The sequence below is a fragment of the Halyomorpha halys genome, unplaced genomic scaffold (genome assembly GCF_000696795.3).
Source record: "Halyomorpha halys isolate HHAL.00 unplaced genomic scaffold, Hhal_1.1 Scaffold134.1, whole genome shotgun sequence".
Classification (NCBI taxonomy): domain Eukaryota; kingdom Metazoa; phylum Arthropoda; class Insecta; order Hemiptera; family Pentatomidae; genus Halyomorpha; species Halyomorpha halys.
Window position 1 is genome coordinate 323,166 of NW_027107159.1, and position 5,926 is coordinate 329,091.

Consider the following 5,926-nt stretch of genomic DNA (forward strand, 5'->3'; position numbering starts at 1 on the left):
TTTGAAAAATATATTTCAGGAACTATAAGACGTACATATGTATGGCAGCACTCAAAATAAAGTCAATTTAACTTGGGGAGGGAAAAACATTGTTAAAAATATAAAGCTGTTCAACTTCATTGGATTGCTAATAATAATAAGCATACTTATTTTAAGTAATAAAGTAATTTATGACACGTATTTTCTTAGGGGTAGTAGTTTTTATGGTATTTCCATATAAATATAAATTTTGTAGATGAAATTTTTTCCGAACAACTATAAATTAATTTTTTTTATCTAATATCATAAAAACTACTATTCCTACAAAGATAAACGTCAGAAACTACTTTATAGTATATTAAATTTGATTACCTTATTTCTTGATAAGTATTATTACAAAAGCCACAAACGTGGAGAATGGGTAATAGAGCTAATTGAATACATTCATACCAAAAATAGAAAAGAGAAAAATAAATAAAATCACTATACGATAATAACAGACAAATAAATAAAATGAATATAATGAAACAATGTAAAATAAATTATATACAATATTTACAATCTCCACCTGAGGATACCCGAGACCACTCTATCACCACGTATCAAGGGTAGAGCAGGGCCCTTTGAGATCCCAGCACATCCCTTTCACCACATCACTGGTAATGAGCCAGTGGAGGCTAAGTAAGTGCACTAAAGCTCTACATGAGAGGAGTATCTGGCCATTGCCAGAACAGTACATTATGGGGAACTACAGTTGTACGTAGAATGGTTTTGAGATATAGGTTCTTTAAAATAAATTCACTAACTACTGATTTTTCAGTACATTTTTTATTAAATGTTGCTTTTTAATAAGCTATAAATTGGGAACTATTGAACGTAAATAGCTTTATTAGGGCTCATATTTTAGCATATTTATTCTACTTTAAATTATGTCCTCTTAGATTTTCTAGTGTTGTTGGTAATTTTAAAGAAATATAGCTCGGAATGAAAAAATTGAGTTTTTTAACGTTTTGAAACCACCGCTATTTTGTATTCATCAAAATCAAAACATCAATTACCCCTTATATTTATAAATGCAAATCCTATAATAAACTGACTTTTTTTTCTTACAGGACTCTTTGTTTTCTTCATACTCTTTCCTTTAGCAAACAATCAAAGTTCCTTAGCATAACTTCTATACATTCCTTTATTATTTGTTTTCTTACTTAGTTTGAAAATTAAGTTGGGGACAGTAGACCGGCGCCAGTGGTATTTTCGTAACTATAACTTATAAAAAAGGGGTTCTATAAATATTTGCTCATTTATGATATTTTTTTATATTTCATTTTAATATTAGTCTTCCATCATCTTTAGCATGGTCTTAAGCCAAATTGCAAAAGAATAACAAGAAATGTCGTATTAGCTCCAGCCATCTGAAAAAAAAAAATCAAAATCAAATAAGAATTATAAAAAATATACCAATTATGTTTAAGGAATAATAAAAATGAAAATTATACTAATATATTTACGGTAAATATTTTGGTATATTTATTAAATGTTCGTAATTGATTTTTTTATACATATATCCACTTCTAAAGTAAATATTTTTCAGAAAAATATAAAAATTCTGCTCTTAAAACTAATACAAAATTACATTTTCAATAACAAATTGCTTTATCTAAAGGAGATGCTTCTATATTAATTTTTCAATGATTATGTTCTAGAAGTATATATCGATAAAAAACTCGATAGAATGGGTTCAGCTGTTTTCCAGAAACTTACATGTACGAAGGAACCATTGTAATTGATAATTGTAATTGGTTATGGGCGTATGGAAGTTTATCTTCTATTTTAATCAAATAGCTACTCATTTATTTTATCCAAAAAGTTGTCTTCACTTCTTTAATATTTAAATTGGGCGCCGTTTCAGAACAACAGCTTTAGATATTATATTTAGGGGACTCCGAAATAGAATACTTGTTTTCTTACTTTTTTAAAATTGTACTGGTCCTCTCGTATCCAATCCTTACAATCCAAAATCCTTCGTAAAATCCTAAATGCTCCCTTCCTTTGTCACAAATAAAATCATCCACAAGGAACTTAATGTTCCATTTGTAACCGATCTAGCCCGAACCAGATATCAATCCTTCCATTACAAACTCCCTAAACACTCAAACCCATTAGTTTCTAATCTTACTTCCTCTTTTATTCCGGACAATCCTTCGAGGCGTCTGAATAGAAGATGGCCTCGAGACCTTATATTGTAAAAATGTTTTTAGAGTGCTACCATTGGGTAGTTTCTCTACATGCTTGTACCATACCACTACGATTTCCTCAAATTTACTGGATGTATTTATGTACAGTTGTAAATATCAATAAATAAATTTAAAAAAAAAATTATATTGGAACATATTAAAATATTCTATATTAGATAATATAACATCATATAGAAGTGATAGGCTGTCAGCATTTGTATTCATTCTCTCTCTCTTTTTTTTTTTTCATTTCGCTCTCTAAAACGTTGTTACTTAAAAATGTATAATAATAATGTGAAACCCAGTACTTTTTAAGGAAGCACTGTTTTTAGAACAACGGTAATAGAAGGAGACGATCTTTTCAAGATCACACACAAACGCCTGATTTTTCCTCAATTAAGGGTACCCACTCTATGAGGATGAAAGGACCTCAGGAGGGCCCCAGAACCCGCAGGGTTGCCTCACCACTAGTGGGTACAAAGAATATTTATCTTCCACAGTCGGACTCGAAGACGTGACGACTAGCTCCTTGGAGTTAGTAAGATAGTGCCTTATCTAGAATACCACGCTCTCACATAAAAATATATATTTTCGTAAAAATGAAGAGATTAATGTCAGAGGGGTGCTAATGTTAAAATTTGTGTAGAGAACTAATCGAATGTTTATGTGAGGTTTTATAAAAGACAATTATCAAGTAAAATTGTGTTAATTTTACTTTTATTTACTTTTGAATATGTGGAAATGATTTATACGATTGTACATTTAGATCAATAAATATAATTATTGAAATTGATAAAAAATTTAATACCATCTAATGAATCGGCAAACTGTTGAGATTGTGACTTGGTCTACATTTTCTGACAACAGTTTAAGCCTTCTAGATGGTATTTCTAGATCTAACAACTACTCATTATTTAAAATTTATCTTAAAAACTCTGATTTTAATCCTCTTATATCAAACATCCATGGTAGTATAGGAAAAAGGATAGGAAGGATAATCACGTTCGAAAAGAATGAAAATTTGAAAAATCTAAACACTAGCTTTCTGCATCCAAAGACTAGACAAAATATATAAAAATAATGTAATTGCATGAATTCACAATAAATAAGTTTATAAGTTATACATTCTGGTTGTAAAATATTTTCCAGTGATAACTAAAAGACCTCAAAATGAACCCATCCTGAGGTTTTCAAATATAGAAAGAAGCACACTACCAAAAGTATCTGGAAAATATATAAATAAAATATGATTTTTCATTGGCTCTACTTAGCAAGAACGTAATACCTTCAAAATAATCATTTTGGAGTATTATTTGTCCTACATTGTACAAATGATGATAAGTTTACATGACACATGTCCGCTACTTCGAATTTTTTTTTATTATAATATAAGGCAATCCACTGTGATGGTGATGTTTGCATATGCATGCTGACATAGCTCCTATCTTGGAAAAATTTCTTGTATATCTGTCTATACTAGAATATATTAGCTGATAACTTAGCAATAGGCAATATTAAAAAAATATATAAATAAAATAAAATTGATAACATACATTGATTGTTGTAATAAAAATGTAAATAAATCAAGTTAGTTAAATATACTCATACACATATATAAATATATCAATGAAATATTTTCGTAATGTGAGGGCTATTATCATTTAATAAAGTTGCCAAATGACGTAGTAATCCAGTGTTAATCAAATGCCTCCAGGCTGTGAGTACGTGTTAAACAGTTAGTGACACGTTACACTGTCTACATATTGTTCTAGATGTTCCTGACAGTTTATAAGTACCTAGGATCAAATCTGGAGAAACAACTAATTTGAAATCCTCATATTAGATTGAAAGCAGGAAATTGCAGGCTGATTCCTAGTATTATAACATTTACTAGACAAACGGTCTAAGCTACAAATTAATTACAAAAGACTGATTTATATGGCAATAATAAGGCATATTTGGACTTATGAATTGAGCTTTGGGGCTCTACTGAACCATCGGATTCCTCTCGTGTCCAATCCTTACATAATAAAATCCTCATGTAGTAAAAGAACCGGGAAGAAAAAAATTGACAGATAACTGTCTATCTCACCCCAATTTTTGATTAATTTAATGAAAACTAGGTATAATTACTAGTGAAAACTGATTAGTCTGCCAAGTATAGGTAGGGGGAATAAAAAATGGCGGGTGTTTCAAAACCTTAAAAAAACATTAATTTTTCATTTGGTGCTCTATATCTTAAAAACTACCAACACTACTAGAAAATCTAAGAGAACATTATATAAAGAAGAGTAAATTTGCTCAAATATGAGCCATAACAGAGCTATTTACGTCCAATAGTTCTCGAGATATAGCCTTTTAAAAAGCAACATAAAAATGTACTGAAATATCAGAAGTTAGTGAATCTATTTTCAGAAATCTATATCCCAATAACTATTCAACGTACAAATGTCTATTAGCACTCAAATTAAAGCTAGTTTAATGTACTATAAAGTAGTTTATGACCTTTACCTTCGTAGGAATAGTAGTTTTTATGATATTTGCTAAAATAAATTTATTTATTTGATAGTTGTTCGGCCAATAGGTTTGATTTATGAAAAATTTTATTTTAGAAACCATTGGACGTACAGATGTCTGCCAGAACCCAAATTAAAGCTAGTTAAATTTACTGTAAAATATTTGATAACTTTTATCTTTGTAAGAGCAGTAGTTTTTATGATATTTGACAAAATAAACCCACAAAACGTTAATTTCTAGTTGTTCGTCTACTAAACTACTGATCTTTCAGTACGATCCATACAACATTTTTTTATTATTTTTTTTTTATGAAATGTTGCTTTTTAAAAAGCTATGTCTCGAAAACTATTGAACGGAAATAGCTCTATTAGGACTTACATTTTAGCAAATTTACTCTATTTTAAATGATGCTCTCTTAGATTTTCTATTGTTGTTGGTAGTTGTAAAGATATAGAACTCCGAATAAAAAATTAATTATTTTTAACGTTTTGAAACAGCCGCCATTGTGTACACCCCCTACCTATCTTTGGCAGACTCATCAATGTTCTCTAGTAATTATGCCTAGTTTTCAATTAAGCAATAAAAAATTGGGGTGAAATAACTGCCTTTTTCCTCCTCTTGGGCTCTTGTACTAAAAGTTCCATATGTAGCCAATCTAGCCCGAACCAGATATCTGTCCTTCCATAATAATTTATCTAACCAATTAAACCCACTATTTTCTAACTTTAATTCCTTTTTGATTCCTGATAATCTATGGATATGCATGAAAAGAAGATGGCCTCGAGAATTTCCTATGTAGCAATGCCATTGGAGGTCAACCAATCGGTAGTTTCTTAACGAATCTTTCATATCATTATATCTTATCACATTTACTTGTAGTATTTTTAGCTTAAATATAATTGTAAATTATATATATTTATATTATCATGTTCGAGACCGCTATTTTTATTAATAATAATGAAAATTATCGAAAAAGTTCAACCTTCTTTATTAAAGCTTATTATATGTCCAACGTTTCGGCCAATCTATCCATCATCAAGGACAATCTTAATAATTATGAGAGATAGTTGACCGTGGATGATAAATGAAGAGAAGATGGTTGGGGGTGCGGTCAATGAAACACAAATAAGTATGACTAACTTATTTTAATGTGCCGACGTTTCGGCTAGAGTTTCTAGCCTTCTTCAGGGCTAAAA

The 5,926-nt window shown here is 29.8% G+C and overlaps 1 long non-coding RNA gene across 1 annotated transcript in view; it reads right to left on the reverse strand.

The window, feature by feature from the left end:
* Positions 1-1,291: 1,291 nt before the first annotated feature.
* The window catches only part of LOC106678312 (uncharacterized), an 8,314-nt gene continuing 3,679 nt past the window's right edge, over positions 1,292-5,926 (reverse strand). Inside the window, exon 3 of the long non-coding RNA XR_001342740.2 lies at positions 1,292-1,391. This is a non-coding gene — a long non-coding RNA (uncharacterized lncRNA). The remainder of the gene's footprint in view (positions 1,392-5,926) is intronic.